This window comes from Heptranchias perlo, chromosome 12 (assembly GCF_035084215.1).
Source record: "Heptranchias perlo isolate sHepPer1 chromosome 12, sHepPer1.hap1, whole genome shotgun sequence".
NCBI classification, from domain to species: domain Eukaryota; kingdom Metazoa; phylum Chordata; class Chondrichthyes; order Hexanchiformes; family Hexanchidae; genus Heptranchias; species Heptranchias perlo.
The window spans coordinates 43,024,564-43,049,297 of record NC_090336.1 but is presented as its reverse complement, the minus strand read 5'-3'; the positions used below and the strand labels follow the sequence as shown (position 1 = coordinate 43,049,297).

General features: G+C 42.0%; 1 protein-coding gene across 10 annotated transcripts in view; it reads left to right on the top strand.

The window, feature by feature from the left end:
- The window catches only part of LOC137327994 (leucine-rich repeat-containing protein 4C-like), a 542,247-nt gene that overhangs the window by 157,592 nt on the left and 359,921 nt on the right, over positions 1–24,734 (top strand). For all 10 annotated transcript variants that reach the window (XR_010964588.1, XR_010964589.1, XR_010964590.1 and 7 more), the window contains one exon: positions 13,013–13,075. The gene's annotated coding sequence lies outside the window, so the exon portion shown is untranslated. The remainder of the gene's footprint in view (positions 1–13,012; positions 13,076–24,734) is intronic.

Here is a 24,734-nt window from a genome sequence, read left to right as displayed (position 1 = left end):
CAAACACACACATGCCCACACATATACATATATAAATATCTATATATGTACCACATACCTTTTATGGTGTGAAAATAGGTCTGTGTCTTAGTACTGTGGAATATGAAATTTGGAATGATTCATCAACGCAAAGGAGAAAAAACACAAAACCTACGTAAACCCAGTATGTTTAATGTCCTTTTCTTTCAAATCTGCTGAGCTTCTATCCATATTTCCTTTCACACACATTTTCTTGATGTTACCATATTCCTAAAATAAATTAGTATCTGCAGTCAGTGCAATAGCTCCTCCACTCCATCCACATCTATTGTTTAACTACGTGACCAGATCATTCATTTCGAAGGAGGGAATCTTATTTGTATGCTATTTGGAATTGCATCTTTTAACACGTGAGAATTAAGACAGAGAGAAACAGCTTAACAGATAAATACATTAAAATAAGTAAAATAGAACATAACCAACAGACTAACAGTTTAAACAGATTAGAGTGAAACACATGCAAAGAAGCTCGGCTTATATCCATTTTCTCACTGTTTCTCTCAAAACATTTTTGAAACATTTTTACATGGACGTGCTGACTCCAATCACTATTACTGATGGGATATTACTCATTTGATTATCTGCACTTAAACAACCAAGAAATGAACAGATATAAAAAATCCAAAGCTGATTTTGTTTACACTGATTGTAATCACACCTGTTAGCTGAATGGGTGCTTATTCCTGTTAAATGAAGGATTCTGCACAGATTACAGCCAAATGCATTGTTAACCATGTGTTACAGACTCTTCATTATTTGAACAAGTAACCAAATTACAGCTTAAAAATAATAACTGTATGAAGCCTGTTTCTGCTTTAATTTTATAGTACAGTTAAAGGATGTGTCTATCGACTTTCAAAAGGCGTTTGATAAAGTGCCACTTGATAGGTTTGTCAGCAAAATTGAAGTCCACGGAATAAAAGGGGCAGTGCTGCATGGATATGAAATTGGCTAAATGAAAGGAAACAGAGTAGTGGTGAATGGTTGTTTTTCGGACTGGAGAAAGGTATGCAATGGTGTTCCTAAGGGGTCGGTAATAGGACCACTGCTTTTTTATATATATATTGAGTTGGGTGTGCAAGTCACAATTTCAAAATTTGCAGATGTCACAAAACTTGGAAGTGTAGTAAACATTGAGGAAGATAGTAATAGACTTCAAGAGGACATAGACAGGCTGGTGGAATGGGCGGACACATGGCAGATGAAATTTAACTCAGAGAAGTGCAAAGTGATACATTTTGGCAGGAAGAAGGATGAGAGGCAATATAAACTAAATGGTACAATTCTAAAAGGGGTGAAGGAACAGAGAGACCTGGGAATATATGTGCACAAATCTTTGAAGGTGATAGGACAGGTTGAGAAAGCGGTTAATAAAACAGATGGGATCCTGGGCTTTATAAATAGAGGCATAGAGTACAAAAGCAAGGAAGTTATGTTGAACCTTTATAAAACATTCGTCCACAACTGGAATATTGTGTCCAATTCTGGACACCGCCCTTAAGGAAGGATGCGAAGGCCTTAGAGAGGGTGCAGAAAAGATTAACTAGAATAGTTCCAGGGATGAGGGACTTCAGTTACGTGGATAGACTGGAGCAGCTGGGGTTGTTCTCCTTAGAGCAGAGAAGGTTAAGAGGAGATTTGATAGAAGTGTTCAAAGTCACGAAGGGATAAGATAAAGTAAATAAAGAGAAACCGTTCTCATTGGCGGAAGGGTCGAGAACCAGAGGACACAGAGTTAAGGTGATTGGCAAAAGAACCAAAGGCGACATGAGGAAAAACTTTTTTATGCAGCGAGTAGTTATGATCTGGAATGCACTACCTGCAAGGGTGGTGGAAGCAGATTCAGTCATGGCTTTCAAAAAGGAATTGGATAAATACTTGAATGGAAAAAAAATGTAGGGCTACAGGGAAAGAGTGGGGGAATGGGGCTAACTAGATTGCTCTTACAAAGAGCTGGCATGGGCCGAATGGCGGCCTCCTGTGCTGTAGCCATTCTATGAATGCAATAGAAAATTATTCCTAAAATTTCACTGAACTTCTGAAACCTGAATATTGTAATTATATATTCCGGGTTAACATTTTCGATATCTTTAACAATCATAAATATTTCCTTTCTAGGCTGAAAAGCTCGAGTTTCTCCATTCCTTTCTCATGACTTAGACCCTGACAGAAGGAATCATCCTTGTAGCTCTTCTCTGCACTGTCTCCAGCACTTGAATTGTGTCTTGGTGACCAGAACTGGATGCAGTATTCGAGTGCTGTCTCCATGATGAGAGCACATGCAAATCTGTTTCATGGTGACGTCATGTTTTGTGGGCTGACATTACGATGTAATTACATTGTATTTGTGCATTGGGCAATGGCCATTCAGTGGACGCACATCCCTGAGAACATACTTTGCTGCTGGTTCACAGGGAGACCAGCAATGCAGTTTAAATACTAGAGAGTGGTGCTCTTGGGCTGCACTCCCAAGATCTGGGCAGTAGTACAAAGGTCCTCTAGATTGATATTCTGGAGCTTTGCTTGATTTAAAGTCTGGCATCAGGAAGAAATTTCACACAGATTTCCCTCCAAGTGTTACCTGTGGTTAGTCATATCCCTCAGATTAAATCATTTGAGGAGAGTCCATGATCTGCTAGAAGAAATGGATTTGATGGCCAGTTGGATATTTTTCTTTTAATATTGTATTCAAGCAACATGCTTCTTGCTGGAAGCGACCCTTTGAGAGTAATTAGTCTGCAACTTCACTGAACAGCTTAATTATTCATCTGCTTAATATATCACACAATAATCTAATCTTTTGGGCCAGATAAACATCTTCAAAACTGTGCTTTAAGTTTTGCAAATGTATCATTTTCCAACCTATCCAACTGTATTCTGAATTGGTATTTTCCTACCTCTGCCAAGCTGCTGTACTAATGTGATATATTACGCTTTGAAAATACATTTTCTCACAAACTGCAGAAACAGAGCAAAATGATTTGGGACTTTTGCTGAATTTGGCTTTTCACATTCAGAGTGAAACTTTGCCAAACACTACCTGAGGAAAGTTAATGAGTTGGCTAGAGTCAATCATAGAATGAATTGGATAAGGTCTGTGTACCTAATAGTCTGAATGGCCTGTTCTTTTCCATGCTTTCTAATGTTCTTAAGGATATGATATAAATGTATTGCTTCAACATGAGCTTGGAGAGCTGTCTTCCCCTGGGGATTCTTCACCTGACCTCCCTTCTATTTTTGACAGATTTTATTATGTTTAGATAAAAGAATGCTGACATGCAGAAACAAAGGTATTGTAGCAGATGACCGAATTATCTACTCACCTTTGAAAGCGACAGATTAGGCAATCTATTGGATGGATAGTTTTCTGAGAAAAAGTGTTAATGAATAACTAACAGACTAAAAGGTTGTGGTTCATCAGGGCAGCACAATCTCTGTGGTGAACAATGATTGCTTACATGATTTTATGGGAAGTATAGGACTACAATATTGATTCTGGAGAAATAGAAGAATTTTACCTCAGAACCAGATCTATTCTAAATTCACTGCATGATAAAGTACATGTATATAAGCTCTATTTACCATATAAAGCTTGTCAAATCCAACATATATGCAGAGCAAATGTGTGCACTGTGTGAGTAACTTGTGAAACTCAACAATAAAGCTTAATGGCAGTGTTCCAAGTTCACAGTCAGACTTTTCTTGTATGCTGCACAATTTTCTGTTTCCATTTTGCAGAGATTCTTCTGCTGTGTTTCTTATACATTTTCATATATACACATAAATATAAACATGCCAGTTTTTATTTGCTTATCTTGGTTACTCCCGACTTCGCTCTCTTCCCTCCCCCATGTGCAGCCACAGCCAGCAGTACGCCACAGAAGGAAAGGATCAGTTTATCTCAATTGTTTATTTTGTGAGTGAATCTCACCAGATAGTTCAGAGTCCAGCAGTTATGACTTGAACCCTGCACAAGTTGATTTGAGAAAATCATTGCTGTATCTATGTAGCATAGAGTTCTTGTAGAGGTGTGAGTGGAGTTAATATCACTGAAATTAATAGATGAAGACAGGCAGATCAATTTGCGTACAAGGAGAGTAGATATTCCAAGTTACAGAACAAATTATTGCCTCTGAGCTTTCAAACTTTGGGTTCAGTTTGGGATGTTCACTGCTGAATACTCTAGATGCCCGAGGATGTATATTTTGGCTTTGGAAAGCTGAATTGCAAAAATCCCCAAAATTGGATTTGACATGGGTTTTGGATCATTAAGATTAAACCTGAAGCTAATGCTGAACTCTGCGTGCTCATTTTTGTTGATTATACCATTCATTAGGTTCACTCCATGTAACATTGAGTAGTGGCTGAATGCACTGATGAGTGAAGGCTATGGGCCCTGTTAATACCCCAACTGTAGTGCTGAGGATCTGTACACGAGAACTAGCTATCCCTCAAGCCACGCTATTCTGGTAAAGCTATGGAAATGGCAATTATTCGACAATGTGGAAAATTGCTCGGGTATGTCTTAGCCACGAAAAGCAGGATAAATGTAACCCAGAAAACTCCTCCTAATCATCCAGATAATTACCATCTTCAACAAAAGGCACAAACCACCTTCAATGGCACCACTGTCACCAATTCCATCACCATCAATGTCCTAAGAGTCACCATTGACCAGAAACTTGACTGGATGAGGAACATGGCTACAAGAACAGGACAGGCTGGTTGAGCAGAGTGGCTCACCTCCTTATCACACAAACCTCTCCACCATTTGCAAGGCTCAAGTCAGGAGTGAGATTGAATGCTTGCCATTCACCTAGATAGGTGCAGTCGCAACAACATTCAAGAACAGAGCAATTTACTTGATTGGTACTCCTGCAAACGGACTCAATATCCACCCCCTCCACCAGTCGTGTACTGTGGCAGCAGAATGTACTATATACAGGGTAGCAGCAACTCGCCAAGCTTACTTTGACAGCAGTCGCATGGTCTGTACCAACAAGTAAGAAAAGAGCAGCAAGATCATAGAAATACGATCATCTCCAAGTTACGCACTATCCTGACTTGGACATATCACTATTCCTTCATCATTGCTGTGTCAAAATTCTGGAATTCACTACCTACCACAATTGGGGAAGTACCATTAGCACAAGGGCTGCAGCCATTCAAGGAGATGGACCACTACCACCTTCTCAGGGTTACTAAGGATGGGCAATAAATACAGTCTTGCCAGTTTTGCCCATAGCCCAAGAACATGTTTTCTAATTGGCCAAATATGGAACAAATCTTGGATTTGATGGTGACTTTCACATGAAAGGATAATACAAGGAAATCTCTGAACAACAACAACAACAACTCACATTTATATAGCACCTTTAACATAGTAAAACGTCCAAAGGAGCTTCAAAGGAGTGTTATCAAACAAAATTTGACACTGAGCAACATAGGGAAATATTAGGTCAGGTGACCAAAAGCTTGGTCAAAGAGGTTGGTTTTAAGCAACATCTTAAAGGAGGAGTGAGGCGGCGAGGTTTAGAGAGGGAATTCCAAAGATTAGAGCCTAGTCAGCTGAAGGCACAACCGCCAATGGTGGAACAATTGAAATCGGGGATGCGCACGAGGTCAGATTTGGAGGAGCGCAGAGATCGCGCTGTAGGGCTTGAGGAGATTACAGAAATGGGGCGAGGCCATGGAAAGTTTTGAAAACAAGGATGAGAATTTTAAAATCAAGGCATTGCTGGACCGGGAGCCAATTTAGGTCAGCGAGCACAGGGATGATGGGTGAACAGGACTTGGTGCAAGTTAGGATAGGGGCAGCAGAGTTTTGGATGAGCTCAAGTTCACGGAGGGTGCAAGATGAGAGCCCGGCCAAGAAAGCAATGGAATAGTCGAGTCTATAAGTAACAATAGGCGTGGATGAGGGTTTCAGTAGCAGATGAGCTGAGGCAGGGGAGGAGAAGGGCGATGCTACGGAGGTGAAAGTAGACAGTCTTTGTGATGGAGCGGATGTGGGGTCGGAAGCTCATCTCAGGATCAAATAGGACACCAAGTTTGTGACTGGTCTGGTTCAGCCTCAGACAGTGGCCAAGAAGAGGGATGGAGTCGATGGCTAGGGAATGGAGTTTGTGGTGGATACCAAAGACAATGGCTTCAATCTTCCCAATATTTAGTTGGAAGAAGAGTGGCAGGGCTATATTGATAGGGTATTCAATTGTAAGGGGAACAGATAGGCGTTTCTGTGGCCGCAAACGTGACTCCAGGATGGTATGTTGCCTCTCTGGTGCTAGGGTCAAGGATGTTGCGGAGCGGCTGCAGGACATTCTGGAGGGGGAGGGTGAACAGCCAGTAGTCGTGATCCATATCGGTACCAACGACATAGGTTAAAAAAAGGGATGAGGTCCTGCAAGGTGAATTTAAGGAGTTAGGAGATAAATTAAAAAGCAGGACTTCAAAGGTAGTGATCTCAGGATTACTACCAGTGCCACGTGCTAGTGAGTATAGGAACAGGAGAATAGACAGGATGAATGCGTGGCTGCAGGGATGGTGTAGGAGGGAGGGATTTAGATTCCTGGGACATTGGGACCGGTTCTGGGAAGGTGGGACCTGTACAGGCGGGACTGGTTAAACCCGAGCAGGACCGGGACCAATGTCCTCGCGGGGGTGTTTGCTAGTGCTGTTGGGGAAGGTTTAAACTAGAATTGCAGGGGGATGGGAACCTGAGAGGGGAGTCAGAAGGGAGTAAAGTCGAGAGCAGCAAGAGAGGGGAAGACCCAGGGGAAATTTATAATACAAATAGTATAAACAGTTGTTCAAGAACAAGTGAAAGGGAAAAGCGTAGATCAGCAGAAAGAAAGTGGACTTTAGACACTACAGATAAAGTGAAAACTAGAAGGTGTAAGGCAATTAACCCAGCATCAAAGCTGAAGGTCAGGCTAGGGTGTGTGGCCCAACTAAGAGTTCTATATACAAATGCACGGAGTATAAGGAATAAATTAAATGAACTACAGGTTCAAATTCAAATTGGAGGGTATGACATGATAGCTATCACTGAGACATGGTTGCAGGATGGTCAGGATTGGAAACTAAATATACCGGGTTATAAGGTCTCGGAGAGACAGGGAAAATGGAAGTGGGGGAGGAGTAGCCTTAATGATTAGAGATTAAATCACTTCAATGATAAAGGAGGATATAACGAGAGGTAAGCAGTCAACAGAGACTTTATGGGTTGAATTGAGAAATAGGAAAGGATCTAAGACTATAGTGGGAGTTGTGTATAGGACCCCTGGCAGCAGCTCTGAAGTGCTAGATTGTATAAATGCAGAGATTAGACAAGCGTGTAAGAAAGGCACAGTGGTCTTAATGGGGGACTTTCACCTTCACATAGATTGGGAAAAGCAGACGAGCAATTGTCAGAAAGGTAGTGAATTTCTTGAGTGTGTCCGGGATAGTTTTCTTCAGCAGTATGTCCTGGAGGCAACAAGGGGGCAAGCCATATTAGATTTAGTAATGAGTAATGAACCAGATTTAGTTAATGGCTTAACTGTATGCGAACATCTATCCAATGGCGATCATAACATGATCGAGTTCAATGTAGTGTTTGAAAGGGAAAAAAGTGAGTCAGCTGCTAAGATTCTAGACTTGGGTAAGGCCGACTTCAAAGGGATGTGACAGAGATTGTCCACAGTAAACTGGGCAAATCTGTTTATGGGTAAAACGACTGATGATCAGTGGGAAATGTTTAAAGAAACATTTAACGTGATACAGAATCGGTTTATACCCCTGAGGGTCAAGTATTCTTCTTGCCAAAAAAAACAGCCATGGACAACTAAAGAGGTAAGGGACAGTATAAGACATAAGGAAAGGGCATACAAAAAGGCAAAAAATGGCACACATCCTGGCAAATGGGAAAAATACAAAGATCAACAAAGGGTCACAAAACAGATAGTAAGAGCTACAAAAAGAGAGTATGAAAAGAAACTTGCAAGGGATATCAAAACCAATACGAAGAACTTTTATAGTTACATTAGGAAAAAGAGGGTGGTCAGGAGCAGTGTTGGCCCCTTAAAAACTGAAAGTGGGGATATTGTCATTGACAATGGGGAAATGGCGGACATGTTGAACAATTACTTTGCATCAGTATTTACAGTAGAAAAAGAGGATAGCATGCCGGAAATCCCAAGAAAACTAGTATTGAATCGGGGACAGGGACTCGATAAAATTAATATAAGTAAAGCAACAGGAATGAAGAAAATAATAGCACTAAAGAGTGACAAAGCCCCATGACCAGATGGTTTCCATCCCAGGGTTTTAAAGGAAGGAGGTGAGCACATTGCAGATGCCCTAACTATAATCTTTCAAAGTTCTCTAGATTCAGGAACTGTCCCTCTGGATTGGAAAATTGCACATGTCATTCCACTTTTTAAGAAAGGAGAGAGAGGGAAACCAGGGAATTATAGACCAGTTAACCTAACATCTGTTGTGGGGAAAATGCTGGAGTCTATAATTAAGGATAGGGTGACTGAACACCTCGAGAATTTTCAGTTAATCAGAGAGAGCCAGCATGGATTTGTGAAGGGTAGGTCGTGCCTGACAAACCTGATTGAATTTTTTGAAGAGGTGACTAAAGTAGTGGACAGGGGAATGTCGATGGATGTTATTTATATGGACTTCCAGAAGGCATTTGATAAGGTCCCACATAAGAGACTGTTAGCTAAGAGAGAAGCCCATGGAATCGAGGGAAAAGTACGGACTTGGTTAGGAAGTTGGCTGAGCGAAAGGCGACAGAGAGTAGGGATAATGGGTAGGTACTCACATTGGCAGGATGTGACTAGTGGAGTCCCGCAGGGATCTGTCTTGGGGCCTCAATTATTCACAATATTTATTAACGACTTAGATGAAGGCATAGAAAGTCTCATATCTAAGTTTACTGATGACACAAAGATTGGTGGCATTGTAAGCAGTGTAGATGAAAACATAAAATTACAAAGCGATATTGATAGATTAGGTGAATGGGCAAAACTGTGGCAAATGGAATTCAATGTAGACAAATGTGAGGTCATCCACTTTGGATCAAAAAAGGATAGAACAGGGTACTTTCTAAATGGTAAAAAGTTAAAAATAGTGGATGTCCAAAGGGACTTAGGGGTTCGGGTACATCGATCATTGAAGTGTCATGAACAGGTGCAGAAAATAATCAATAAGGCTAATGGAATGCTGGCCTTTATATCTAGAGGACTAGAGCACAAGGGGGTAGAAGTTATGCTGCAGCTATACAAAACCCTGGTTAGACCGCACCTGGAGTACTGTGAGCAGTTCTGGGCACCGCACCTTCGGAAGGACATATTGGCCTTGGAGGGAGTGCAGCGTAGGTTTACTAGAATGATACCCAGACTTCAAGGGTTAAGTTACGAGGAGAGATTACAGAAATTGGGGTTGTATTCTCTGGAGTTTAGAAGGTTAAGGGTTGATCTGATCGAAGTTTATAAGATATTAAGGGGAACGGATAGGGTGGATAGAGAGAAACTATTTCCGCTGGTTGGGGATTCTAGGAGTACGTGGCACAGTCTAAAAATTAGAGCCAGACCTTTCAGGAGCGAGATTAGAAAACATTTCTACACACAAAGGGTTGTAGAAGTTTGGAACTCTCTTCCACAAACGGCAATTGATACTCGCTCAATTGCTAAATTTAAATGTGAGATAGATAGCTTTTTGGCAACCAAAGGTATTAAGGGATATGGGCCAAAGGCGGGTGTATGGAGTTAGATCACAGATCAGCCATGATCTTATCAAATGGCGGAGCAGGCATGAGGGGCTGAATGACCTCCTCCTGTTCCTATGTTCCTATCCAGTACTGGATGTCAGTCATGCAGCATGACAAATCAGAGAGAGTGGAGGGGTCAAGAGAGGTGGCGGTGAGGTGGAGCTGGGTGTCGTCAGCGTACATGTGGAACTTAATGTTTTTTCGGATGATGTCACCAAGGGGGCAGCATGTTGTAAGAAATGGGAGGGGGCCACAGATAGATCATTGGGGGACTACAGAGGTAATGATGCTGGAGTGGGAAGAGAAGCTGTCTCAGGTGATTCTCTGGCTACAACTGGATCAATAGGAATGGAACCAGGTGAGGGCAGTCCCACCCAGCAGGATGACGGAGCAGAGGTGTTGGAGGAGGTTGGTGTGGTCAACTGTGTCAAAAGCTGAAGACAGGTCGAGAAGGATGAGGAGGGATAGTTTACCATGATCACAGTCACATAGGATGTCATTTGTGACTTTGATGAGGGCCCTTTCAGTGCTGTGGTGGGGCGGAAACCTGATTGGAGGGGTTCAAACTTGGAGTCGCGGGAAAGATGGGCATGGATTTGGGAGGCAACAATACGTTCAGGACATTGGAGAGGAAAGGGAGGTTAAAATCTGGGATAATTACTTCATTGGAGTGATATTATGATTTAAAGCAATATATATTCTTATTGTGTTTTGTCCCACTATCAGATATGACAATGTGTAAGAAGAGTTCTTTATGTTCTATGATACAAAGTAAGTTGTGATATCATAATGTGATCAAATTGAGGTTGGCATTGTCAAGATTGTTTACCTGATCTAATCGTATCTGTTAGTACCCTGGATTGCAAAGATCTTATCTGATCTCCATCTGTGTTGGAACATGGAGGGTCAAAACTGATGATACCTGCTTTACGACAATTTCACCTTGTCCTGATTTTATATTCTTTCCATATTTTCACTGCATATTGTTGCACTACCTTACCCATTATCTTACCTATCATACTTCTTCTGTACAACTTGAATCTTTGCCCTTCTATTGGGCAATTGTTGGTATCTCCCTTTTATTAAGGGAAAATAGGTGATTACAATGAGGGTACACGCTGTGATTCAAGTCTCCGCATCCCGTGATTGGTAGAAGATTAGAGTGAGTTGACTCATTATTCACTAATGTGCTTACATATTTATGAACGTATAAAATAACACATTGCTTTCTTAAGAAATTAATTTTGTGATATGCTATCATAGCAAATACTGAATGCATTTGAAAGAGTTTCCTGCAGTATTTTTACTGAAAGGGTAACTTAACTGGGATCAGATTACATACAACTCCCATAGTCAATGATTGGATTTGCCAGGATAAGAACTTAAGAGCGGGAGTAGGCCACACGGCCCCTCAAGCCTGCTCCGCCATTCAATCAGATCATGGCTGATCTTCGACCTCAACTCCACTTTCCCGCCCGATCCCCATATCCTTTAATTCCCCTAGGGTCCAAAAATCTATCCATCTCAGCCTTGAATTTATTCAATGACTCAGCATTCACAGCCCTCTGAGGTAGAGAATTCCAAAGATTCACAACCCTCTGCATGAAGAAATTCCTCCTCATCTCAGTCTTAAATGGCTGACCCCTTATCCTGCGACTATGCCCCTAGTTCTAGACTGTTTAGCTAGGAGAAACAATCTCTCAGCATCTACCCTGTCAAGCCCCCTCATAATCTTTTATGGTTCAATGAGATCACCTCTCATTCTTCTAAACTCCAGAGAGTATAGGCCCATTCTACTCGACCTTTCTTCATTGGACAACACTCTCATCCCAAGAATTAATCAACTGAACCTTTGCTGCACCGCCTCCAAGGCAAATATATCCTTCCTTAGATAAGGAGACCAAAATTGTAAGCAGTACTCCAAGTGAGATCTCACTAAAGCCCTGTGGCAACTGTAGTAAGACTTCCTTACTCTTGTACTCCAACCTCCTCGCAATAAAGGCCAACGTGCCATTTGCTTTCCTAATTGCCTGCTGTACCTGCATACTAACTTTTTGTGTTTCTTGTACGAGGACACCCAAGTCTCTCTGAACATCAACATTTAATAGTTTCTCACCATTTAAAAAATATTCTGTTTTTCTATTCTTCCTACCAAAGTGAATAACCTTACATTTCCCCACATTATACTCCATCTGCCACCTTCTTGCCCACTCACTTAATCTGTCTATATCCCTTTGCAGATTCTTTGTGTCCTCCTCACAGCTTACTTTCTTGGTAAGGTGATTGGTGATCAGTTCAATTAGTCAGGAAAATTGATACTAGGATGGTGCAAATTTTAATTTGCAAATACTTACTTTACCGAAGATATTACAGTGATGAAATGTGCTATTACTTGTCTTAAACCCAATAAGGAGCAGGTGGCGTGTTGAAAGGAAGAACTTGGTAGAAGTGAGTTTTCTGACAGTTGTGTCTCCTGAATTCCCGTAAGGGTTAAGAATGTATCAGATGGCATCCAGAAATAATCACCTGATCCAGCAACATGTTTCAAACCAGTGAGAGAACTTACTGTGATTTTGTGTAACCTCCACGCAGGGCAGCTGCTGACTTAAATTTGGTCTAAATCTTTACAGTGTGATGTTTTGAGTAAGTAACCTGTGTAATAGAAATGAATAAGAAAGAATGGAACAGGAAATAATGAAAAGCCAAGATTTTTTTCAGGTTACTTTTTAATGTAACAATGATGTGAACACATGCATATATAGCAATTTAATCAATGTAATCCATTTAGCCACTTCGAACTATACATGCCATTCTTGATTCCAAGGTTATGATGACTGACAAGCAGCACAGCCAGATCCAATGTGAAGGGATAGGTTATTGACTGTAATACTCCCAATATTGCAAGAGGTGGTGAGATGGGGAAAGAAATTTGCAGCCAAAAGTAGATGATTAAGAATTTACATAAGGATAATTATTAATGGATACATTATTTAGTTGAACTTGTACATCAATTAGTGTGCATATAATTGATTGAATCTCACTGGACAAATTAAGGATTTATAATTATACTGCAAAGAGATTTGAGCAATTATGGTCAGATTTTATATGTGACTATTACCAACATTTTCAAGCACTCAAATTATTTCTAGCAACATTATCTAAATGTCAAGGAGTGAAGAGTGATGGAAAAAAATCCTCAATTTTGTTTTTCAGAAATCCCATTAGTTTTTGGCTGCCATATTACCAAGCTGGGGCCTCTCCTTTGGTATCACACAGGTATTGTAATATTTCTTTCTATTACTTTATTCCAGATAATGCAAAGCAAGATAGCATAGCATAGATAGCAACTCTTTGAGCCAATACTGGCACATTTGATCCAAATAGAATGTTGCCTGTATTAGCAATGCAAAAGATAGATTGACATAAAATGTGATATGCATAACCTTTAGAGTCTCTCCATTTTAGTTAACCTAGAGTGACCAGATTTTCTTGAACTTCAACATGAATATCTTGTATTAACATTCAAGCCAGTTCTTGTCACCCCAGTTAAATATATACCTTTTGCCCCTCCTATCCCATTGCTGTAATTAGCTATGTTTGATGGCCTTGTAGGAATCAGAAGTTCAGATGCTTTCTTGTAATGAAAGTAGCTTATGTGTTTACCTGACTATCTGATAGAAAACTGGTGAGAGAATGTGTTTTATCACAATTTTCCTCCTGACCTGAAGGATTTAATTCCTTTCTGGAAATACACTTCCACGGGTGTCACTTGATGAGTTTTGGCTTGTACTTGTCCAATATCTAGTAGGGTAGTTATTATAATTAAATATTAATTGATGGAAAGTCTTGATCTCTGTAGAGAATAGTAATTACAATGCACTATTGTATCATTTTTGGGAGTTGGCATCAAATCCAGACAGATAACAATATATTTTCTCTGATGCCTTTTAAAGATTGTAGGTGAAATTAGTTTCAGCAGCAGCCTTTCCAGTTCACAATAGATTCTACAAGTTCAAATTTACCTCAAATCCAGCACTAAGTGCCACTCATTTTGTAAGAATGAACTTTGAACCAAAATTTTAAACATAATATAATTGAAAATCAGATGGAGTTATTTTATGTTTCTACTCAATTTTGGATTCAGATGTGCTTGTTCCTTCAATAAATAGCATTGGACCTACACAATCTGTAAATTTACTAGGACTGTACTTCTATAGCCTAACATCAGTAGTGGGGAAAATGCTAGAGTCTATTATAAAGGAGATGATAACAGAACACTTGGAAGGCATTAACGGGATTGGACAAAGTCAGCATGGGTTAATGAAAGGAAAATCATGCTTAACAAATCTACTGGAGTTTTTTGAGGAGGTAACTAGTAGAATAGATAGGGGAGAACCAGTGGATGTGGTGTACTTGGATTTTCAGAAGGCTTTTGATAAGGTCCCACACAAGAGGTTAGTGTGCAAAATTGAAGCACATGGGATTGGGGGGAATATACTGGCATGGATTGAGAATTGGTTGACAGACAGGAAACAGAGAGTAGGAATAAACGGGTCTTTTTCCGGGTGGCAGGCAGTGACTAGTGGGGTACCGCAGGGATCAGTGCTTGGACCCCAGCTATTCACAATATATATCAATGAATTGGATGAGGAAACTGAATGTAACATTTCCATGTTTGCAGACGATACAAAGCTGGGGTGGAATGTGAGCTGTGAGGAGGATGCAAAGAGGCTCCAATGTGATTTAGACAAGTTGGGTGAGTGGGCAAGAACATGGCAGATGCAGAATAACGTGGATAAATGTGAGGTTATCCACTTTGGTTGTAAAAACAGAAAGACAGATTATTATCTGAATGGTGATAGATTGGGAAAAGGGGAGGTGCAACGAGACCTGGGTGTCCTTGTACACCAGTCGCTGAAGGCGAGCATTCAGGTGCAGCAAGCAGTTAGGAAGGCGAATGGTATGTTAGCCTTCATTGCAAGAGGATTTGAGTACAGGAACAGGGATGTCTTACTGCAGTTGTACAGGGCCTTGGTGAGACCACATCTGGAGTATTGTGTGCAGTTTTGGTCTCCTTATCTGAGGAAGGATGTCCTTGCCATGGAGGGAATGCAACGAAGGTTTACCAGACTGATTCCTGGGATGGCAGGACTGACGTATGAGGAGAGATTGGGTCAACTAGGCCTATATTCGCTAGAGTTTAGAAGAATGAGAGGTGATCTCATCGAAACATATAAAATTCTAACAGGACTAGACAGACTAGATGCAGGTAGGATGTTCCCGATGGCTTGGAAGTCCAGAACCAGGGGTCACAGTCTCAGGATATGGGGTATGCCATTTAGAACCGAGATGAGGAGAAATTTCTTCACTCAGAGGGTGTTAAACCTGTGGCATTCTCTACCACAGAAGGCAGTGGAGGCCAAGTCATTAAATATATTCAAGAAGGAGATAGATATATTTCTTAATGCTAAAGGGATCAAGGGATATGGGGAAAAAGCAGGAACAGGGTACTGAGTTAGACGATCAGCCATGATCATTTTGAATGGCGGAGCAGGCCCGAAGGGCCAAATGGCCTACTCTTGCTCCTATTTTCTATGATTCTGAGCTTGTGTACATGTGTTCTCCAAGTAACATACCACACAAGTATATGTTCCCCATGTTCACAAGTTCAGGTGTTAGTGACTGGACAAAAGTAACTGTTGGCAAAGTAAATTTTAAAAATATTGTTTAAAATGTCATGATCGTGGCATCCATAGTTAGTTAGTTAGTTAGTCCTTGCAATGCATTTTCCTGGCTGGGGTGGGGGTGAGGGATGGATTAACTGTCATGTTGATCATTTCGAGTAGTTTCATAGACGTATGCATTCATGACATGCATCGGCCATCATTTAGAGAATTTCCCTAAATCCCTGCTGACCACTCAAAATATTTTTTAACCTAGATTTTGTTTTGGATTATCTGAGCGGATATGAAATTTTTGAAGTCTGCACCCAAACCTGAATTTCGGTTTAATTAAGTGCTTGTTATTACTATTTTACCATATTTCTCATAGAGCTGGAAATATGGAAAATGTAAATATCCCTTTGGTGAAGTAGGTATGTTTCTACTAAGACTGATTTTAAGCCATAGTGTTGGGGGAGGGGTGCTCTGGACATAATCCAGCTTGTACCACACATTCTACAATCACAACAGTGACATGAATCATCGAGGGTGAAAGCTGTTACTGCCAATAGTGCAAGATGAACTGATTGGCAAATTGGCCGCTAGTTTTACAACTCACTGGAAAAGAAAACCGGGTGTGGTGTAAAACTGTTTGCTGATTTGCCAACAGCCCGTTTTGTGCAATTTCACCCCCATAGTGCTGAACATTATTAACATCATTCTGTGGGCACCCCTTCGAAGAATCGTTCGAAACATCTCACTTTTCCTTTCGAAAGACTGGCATTCTGATAAATGCATCATAAACGGATTTAAAGCGTTTAGATTAGAATATGTGTATTATGTCCACAGAAGATGTGAATTACAAATACATTAGTAAGTTGGAGCTCAAAAGCAAAATACTGCAGATGCTGGAAATCTGAAATAAAAACAGAAAAAGCTGGTAATACTGAGCAAGTCCGGCAGTATCTGTAGAGAAAGAAACAGAGTTAACGTTTCAGGTCGATGACCCTTCGTCAGAACTGGAAAAAGTTGAAGATTAAACAGTTTTTAAGCTCTTTACTTAGATCAGATCTGTTCTTGGGTGAGGGATGAACCTTGCTGTCCTGTTACTGGATTTTTTGGGGTCTAAAGGGCAAATTCATTGATCCTGCACTCCCATTAGGAAATCACATTTGAAATGAACACTGCTCATAGAACTGGTGCTACAGTGATGGATTTGGTGAATTTACTATTAAATGTACTGCTGCAGGCAACATAAAGTACAGATGATATGTTACATTAACCCAGACTGAATAAATGCTAGTTTAATAGACTTTAGAATGTTTTAATCTAACGCTAAGTGGAGGATGAAACCGAGAACAAAGTAAGCTAGTGAAATAATAGATACAGCCAAAACCTAATTGTATTCCATCACTTTAAATAATATATTCCAACAAAAACACATGCTTAACTTATCCTCAGTTAAAAGAGCTATAGAAATGTTTAATTTCACAAAAGGAAATTGGCTAGTCTCCTTAAACCTTATCAATCAATTCTTTAACTTCAAGTACCTTATAGGAATGATTTGTCTATTATGGTGGTCCTTTGGAAGATGTAGTTTGTGACAAAACTGCTAGACACCTTGTCCGACTTATATAGTCGAGTTATAACACCTTTTCATGAATGCAAGGCATTGGGCCGGAAATTGCTCATGTTGGCATGGCAAATTCCGCAGCAGCCCCTACGAATAAAATGAATGAATTAACTTACTTCACATCTGTGGTGTAGAATTGCTTGAATTAAAATGCTGGAAAGGAATCACAACATCAGCCCAGCCTTGAACAGCGTGGGCTGACGCGCATGGGAAATGGCTGTGAGAATGGAAGCCCCGCCCATAAGCAGGCAAGTGAAACGCATTCATTTTTAAAGTAAACCTCTCTCTGTTAGTGTAAATAAAAATTTAACATATCTTGCTGTAAAAAGCCAAGGAAATGATTTAATCTAATAAAACTTACAGAAGTTAAAAGTAAAAAAAAATGTTTTTAATAATTTTTACATTTTTTTTGAAAGATCAAAAAATATTAAAATAAGAGTAATTTGATATTCCACACTTTTAAAATTTAATTTTTTGTTTTTCACAGTCATTAACAGTCACCGCGCTTTCAAAAAGTAGTGTGGGGCTGATATTTTCCAGTGTACCTTTTGGTGGCGTAAGCATGTTCATTCCAGCTGGGTAGATGGGTTAGATTACGAATGTTTCCTGATTGTGTTTGATTGTAGTGTAGGTGGCCCTTTAATTCATAACTGTCAAACTGCTGGCGAACCAAAGGGAGCAAGTTGGCGATTTTGGGATTGTACTGCGCATGTGCGCATTTGCGAACTTGCACAATCGATTCGCCGGCGGTTGGAGAGGATGCCATTGCAATACGACATCCTCGGGTAAGTAATTTGTGGCCCATTGATTCGAGAACGTGTTTCACAATTCACCCAGTGAAGTGTTTTGCCAAATAGCCAAAACAGCAAGCTGAATCACAATATCTATGTGATGAATTTTGCTATTTCATGGAGTAAGAATAGATTAGTTTCACAAAGCAAGAGCTGTTGGCACTGTTGTGTCTCCTAATGTTGTTCCTTGATCCACTTTTATACTGTGAAAAGGAGAGTAGAAAATCTTCCGTCTTTTAGAATAACAGATTGGTATGGAAAGATCAACAAGATTGGGCAGTACAGGAATGGAAGATCTAGAGGATTTTGATGGCAAAGATCAGGAGATAGATTGAAGCCAACATCAAGCATGCTAATTTTATACAGAAGTAGCACTGTCAACCCATGTGTTTCACATGACTAACTGAAATAAAGGTTAAACCATGCTATCATCATCAGGAATGAAGTGCTTAAACTATTTAGCAGTTATTCCATACTTTTCATTTTTTATTGGTAAAATGAAGTAAACGGCTATGGGATAATGCTAGTGTTGATAAAAGTAGGACCTTAACTATGAATATCTGACATGTAAATTAAATGGAGTTTATTTCTGCATCTTGAATCTTTGGGGAGTATGAATCTTTGTTATGCTTACTGTAAAATTGGTATTTGCAGTATTTTAACTTTTATGACATAAACATATCCACATACGGTAGTTGTAGTAATAATGTAATGAATATCGATATCAAAAAGCAAATCTGCTCTAAGTAAGTTTCGGTCTGTGTTATTGGAATTGTCCATTAGGAAAGACTATAATACTGAGACTTCTCTTTCAAAAATCATCAGAATGATAAATATAATGTCAGGATTAAAGGGTCTGCTTTGGTCTGAAAAGTTGCCTGCTGCACATGTTACTCAACTGTTCATCTCTGAAGTGCACCTATTTGGAATCAAAAATCAAATAGCACCCAGTGAGAGTCACTTGACATTAAGGCCACAAAATTCCTTGGAGCTGGTTCCTCCCCACTGACATTGCTTCCCGGATGTAGGTGGAAATCCTGTTTATGTGCGTAAATGGGGTTTCCGTCAAACTTCTGGTGAAGTAATGCCGACGGAGCAGGAGCAGCTCTAAAGAATGTCCTGGCCCAAGTTTTCGATTAAAAGCCTTTCATTTGCTACTGAGGCTCTAGGTGAGCCAGTGCACAAACAGTGACTATTATTTTTAAGTGTGATATTTTCTTTGTACCTGGACTTATTCAATAAACCTATTAGTGCAACAGCTCACTAATATGTAGAGACAAGCTTGCGTTTGCTGTCACAGTGACCGGTTGACCTTAGTAATACAAGTTCATTTTTGGATCACAAATATGATTGGGATTATTGTCCTAAGGTTTACTCGCCATTTTAGTTCATGAACACGTACTTACAGCAGTAATAACACTTAAACCAATTGGAAAATGGCCAATTCTTGCAAATTGCAAAATATTAAGACACCTACTTCAGATAAACTTTGCATTGCGTAGATGCTATATTTGCTTTGCTTTAGGTTTTATTAACAATTTTATAAGGGTTTCTTTTAGTTCTCATTCAGACTAATGTTAAAAAAAATGATTTGTGCCAGATATGATTTAGAGCACAATAATCTCAGCGGGGGTTAAATTGGATAACCACTGAAAATGGACGCAGGGATCACGGTACGCGGTTAACCCGCACCTGGTCATTGCGATGCAAGCACGTTACATTTGTGCTGCCTGCTGCTTTAAATGATTGCTGTGTGCAGCCAGCGCTACTTGCGCTGTTGATTGGCTGCACATGTCAGCAGGGGGCCACAATATCGCGAGTGGCTCATGCTTCTTAAAGGCAGTCTGCACCTCTTAAAGGGAAGGCACATTCTGGTTGCAAGAAGTGATGGGAGTCGTTTGTGAAGTGATTCAGTGTTGTAATACTTTGAAGAATTGCTGCACCTGGGAGAGAGCATGCACCAAAGTTTTCTGATGATGCACTAGAGGTATTGGTGCAAGAGGTGGAGAGAAGGAGGGATATCCTGTATCCGCAGGGGGGCAGGAGACCCTCCAGACTTATACCTAAGAAACAGTGGGAGGAAGTAGTGGAGGAGGTAAATGCCAGGAACATAGCACCAAGAACATGGATGTAGTGCATGAAGAAGTTCAATGATTTAACACTCGTTGTCAAGTTTTAAGTGGCATATCATACCAACTGCACCACTAATATCATCCAATGCTCAATGCACTACACCCTCCCGTCACCCACCTACCAACAATCTCTTTCAATCAGTACTCAACTGTTCAAATCATATGCTTTATCTCACCCTCACGCACTTAACACTGATGCAACGTCACACCCACAACTCACAGTTCGCACACACTGGCAGCTGTTCGACCATGACAGCCACATCACCCAAACATTTAGCAGGACACTCACTGACACACTTCCCTCTTTCTTGCAGGAGAAGGTGGCGCATAATAGGAGGCAGCAAGAAACAACTGGAGGAGGACAAGCCACCTACACGATTTAACACCCATGGAGGAGACAGCGCTGGCCATCATGGGAACGGCCTTCGCTGGAGGGATCGATGATGAGGGTCTCTTCATACCTAATCCTCCTTCTTGCTTCCCACTTCTCCCTCATCCCACATTCTTTTCTGACTCACGTGCTGCAGATGGTGTTAGCCCGCACTTCTTACTTTCTCCTCTCCCCTCACCACAACCCAACCCGTGTCTCTTTGTCATTTCAGATATCCAAGAACTGGAACCTTCCCAGTCAGAGGAGGAGGAGGAAGAGGAAGAAGACAGTGCTGATGAAGAGACACCATTACTCGATCTTACACTCACAGCCACCGGCTCAGAGACTGACACTGCGTGTAGTTTACAGGCTAGGATAGAGTAGGGATCTGCACGCGTTAAGGCACCGGGCACTAGTGCGCAGGAACCAGGGTCGGGGGGGGGGGGGGCGCGGGGGGGGAGGGAAAGGATACCGCAGGTGCCAGCTCACTGAAGGGTGAGTTCGCACACTAGTACTGCTGCGGAGGATTCAGATGATGCCTTTGATGGGCCAGGCTACAGAAGAAGGCTGATGGGCGTACACAATCAAATGCCTGGTGCACTGGAAAGCCTGCCCGAAAGCTTGCAGACAATGCCAAGGAGCATGGAGAAGTCCGGCTGCATCTTGGCACAGGGGTTTGCACAGAGCTAGGAGCCCATTCTTTCCAACCTGAAATGGGTGGTCACCTCCATCAGCACACTGTGGAACTTACCATGATGCTACGACTGGTGACCGATGTAATAGCTGCCACCAAAGGGCTGACTACTGCCATCGTGGCTCTGGGTTCCACTATTGAAAGGGGCTTCCAGGACGTCACAGCAGTCCAGTAATCTGTTCTGCCATGGGAGAGTGGCAGTGGCTCCTTGGAACACGAACATGCTGTCCTCTCTCAGGATGACAGCAATCCTGTTCCCATCCCTGCGACTCTGCCAGCACCCTTGATGTTGCCTGTCGGCCAGCCAGCCCAGACTGCTGCAGCCCATGCCGAGGTGGTGCAGTCTGAAACTGGGCCCACTAGGTCCAGAGCTGTTCGAGGTCATCCTCCAAGGCCACCTACATTCTCCTCAATTGAAGTCAGCAGCCTTCCACCTCCCATGCTCCAACCACTGGGGAAGCACCTCGTAACAGCACTAGGGAAGGTAAACTCACATGAAAGGCAGCCACTAAGGGAATGCACAAGGTTGAATAGTTTCATTTTGTTTGCACAATTTCATGTGTTAATTTATAACTGTGGATTTGAATTTGCATTTGGTGTTTTTTTATTTCTGTGATGAGTTGAGGGAGGAACCAATGTGTAATCATAAAGAGGACAATTTGATGGTCATGAGAGAGAGGAAAGGTAAGGAGTATGGGACTGTTGGTGAATGGGGAGGTGTAGTTGAGGTTACTGGTATCGCTCATTAATAATCTGATCATGTGGAGCCCTGGCAGACAGGGCCTGTCTACGTTGTAGCCTCCCTTCCTCTTCCTTCACTTCTTGTTGCACTTCCTCCTCCTCTGCCTCTTCCTCCTCTTCCTCTTCCTCCTCCTCCTCTTCCTCCTCCTCCTCCTCCTCCTCTTCCTCTTCCTCCTCCTCCTCTTGCTTATGCCCCTCAGGTTTTTGCCAGATGAGCAGTGGCAAGGGCTGTTCCCTCATAATGGCCAGGTTGTGCAGCATGCAGCATACAACGACAAATCTTGATATCCGCTCAGCTGAATACTACTGGGCTCCTCCAGAGAGGCCCAGGCAGCGGAAAAGTTGCTTGAGGATGCTGATGGTGTGTTCTATGATGTTCCTTGTGGCCGAATGACTCTCGTCATAGGCCTGCTGTGCATATGTGCGTGGGTTCCTGACCGGAGTCATGAGCCATGTCAAGAGGGGATAACCCTTGTCGCCCAGTAGCCAGCCTTTGACATGCCATGCTGGTTGAAATAGAGGTGGAACAGAGGACTGCCGCTGAATGAAAGAATCATGACTGCTGTCAGGATAGTGGGCAGTGACCTACATAATGCGCTGTGTGTGGTCTCACACCAACTGCACATTGAGGGAGTGGAATCCCGTTCTGTTCATGAATATGCCCGAGTTCAGATGTGGAGCATGTAAGGCAATGTGCATGCAGTCAATGGCACCCTGAACTATGGGGATCCCTGCAATCTGAGAAAAACCTTGTACTCACTCCTCCTGTTTGTCTCTGGCAAGAGGGAATGAGATGAATGTGTTTCTCATTGTATAGAGAGCCTCAGTGACCTCCCTTATACTGCAGTCCACTGCAAACCGTGAGATGTTGCTTTTTCTCTAGCAGCAGCAACCTGAAACGAGCCAGAGCCATAAAAATTCAGAGCCACGGTCACCTTGATAGCCACAGGTAATGCTGTCCTTGCCCTGCTTTAAGGCTGGAGTTGAGACTGTCACAGTTGACAAATTTCAGTCACAACACCTTTAGTGAACCGCAGCCGTCTGATGCTCTGGTCGTTGCTGAAGTTGAGGTTAGAGAATTGGTCCCTGAAGACCCTCTATGGATATAGCCTCCTGCTGAGTGCCCTTCTCCTCCTCCTCCCCCCTTTTCTAGCAGGTTGTCCTACTCTGTGTGGCCTCTCTTCATTCTCCCAGTCATATTCAATTCCCAGAGGAAGCCGTACCATGCTAATTATGTCTGGAAGCAACTCATTTCGGCACAATATTTTAAATGACACAGAGTACAGCAAAACCAGCCAGACCACTCTCCCTGTAGAGTATTGAAACTTTACCCAAGTAGAGGAAACTTCCAAAAACACATACACATGCACTAGCAGCCAGAAGAATAATGCAGTAACTAACCTGTAATTACTTCAACCCTTTAAATAGCAGTGGGGCGGGGTCCTTCATGCCATTTAATTCATGTTCAGCTGTGCGTTGACCGGAGTGTGGAGTTCCAAAATAGCAGCATTGCCCTCAAATCAGCGTTGCACACTGATTTGCATCATATTCTCCTACTCTGCATGCTGTCAGCGGTCGTTAGGCGCGTGTGCGCATACCGCTTTACCAAGAGGCTTAGTTGTCCATGTAGCACCGAAAGAATGGGCGCTACATGGCCCAATTTCACCCCCAGTGCGTTAGTGGTGGGACCAGTGTATCCTAAGTGAGTCTCATTGCCACACGTCCTTGGTGATAATATATTTATCTGAATCCTAAATAGCACATTAACATAACAAAGTTAAACTCTGATATACTTTGATTTGTTTGTAACCATCTGTGTAGAAGATGGTCATAGTGCTACAGGTTTCAGGCTTGCCTTGCCAGTTTTATATTCAAATCCTTTAGTCTTACTAATACTCGATAGTCCCAAACCTGTAAATTTGAAGTTCACTTTGATTGCTGCAGGTAACCGATGCAAAACATTAACAAAGTCTCACTTTGAAATAACTTAAGTTTGAAGGTGACCTGAGGATGGAATCCCAGCCTAAGTAGCTTCGTAAGGTATTGTGAAAATGAACTTTGACCATGAGTTGGTGATGTGTTGTGTGGTGATTAATCTTTCCAATGTAACAGGAAAACAACAACACTGTTAACAGACAGATTTAGAATTGTTTTTTCGTAATTTTTTATAGATGACTGAATGAGTGAGTGGATAAGTGAACGGGGTTGTTGCTAAGCAAATGAATCGCCAAATCCCCCATCGTCAACGTCCTGGGGGTCACCATTGACCAGAAACTTAACTGGACCAGCCATATAAATACTGTGGCTACAAGAGCGGGTCAGAAGCTGGGTATTCTGCGGTGAGTGACTCACCTCCTGACTCCCCAAAGCCTTTCCACCATCTGCAAGGCACAATTCAGGAGTGTGATGGAATACTCTCCACTTGCCTGGATGAGTGCAGCTCCAACAACACTCAAGAAGCTCGACACCATCCAGGACAAAGTAGCCCGCTTGATTGGCACCCCATCCACCACCCTAAACATTCACTCCCTTCACCACCAGCGCACAATGGCTGCAGTGTGTACCATCCACAGGATGCACTGCAGCAACTCGCCTAGGCTCCTTTGACAGCACCTCCCAAACCCGCGACCTCTACTATCTAGAAGGACAAGAGCAGCAGGCACATGGGAACAACACCACCTGCACGTTCCCCTCCAAGTCACACACCATCCCGACTTGGAAATATATCGCCGTTCCTTCATCGTCGCTGGGTCAAAATCCTGGAACTCCCTTCCTAACAGCACTGTAGGAGAACGTTCACCATACGGACTGCAACGGTTCAAGAAGGCGGCTCACCACCATCTTCTCGAGGGCAATTAGGGATGGGCAATAAATGCCGGCCTCGCCAGCGACGCCCACATCCCATGAACGAATG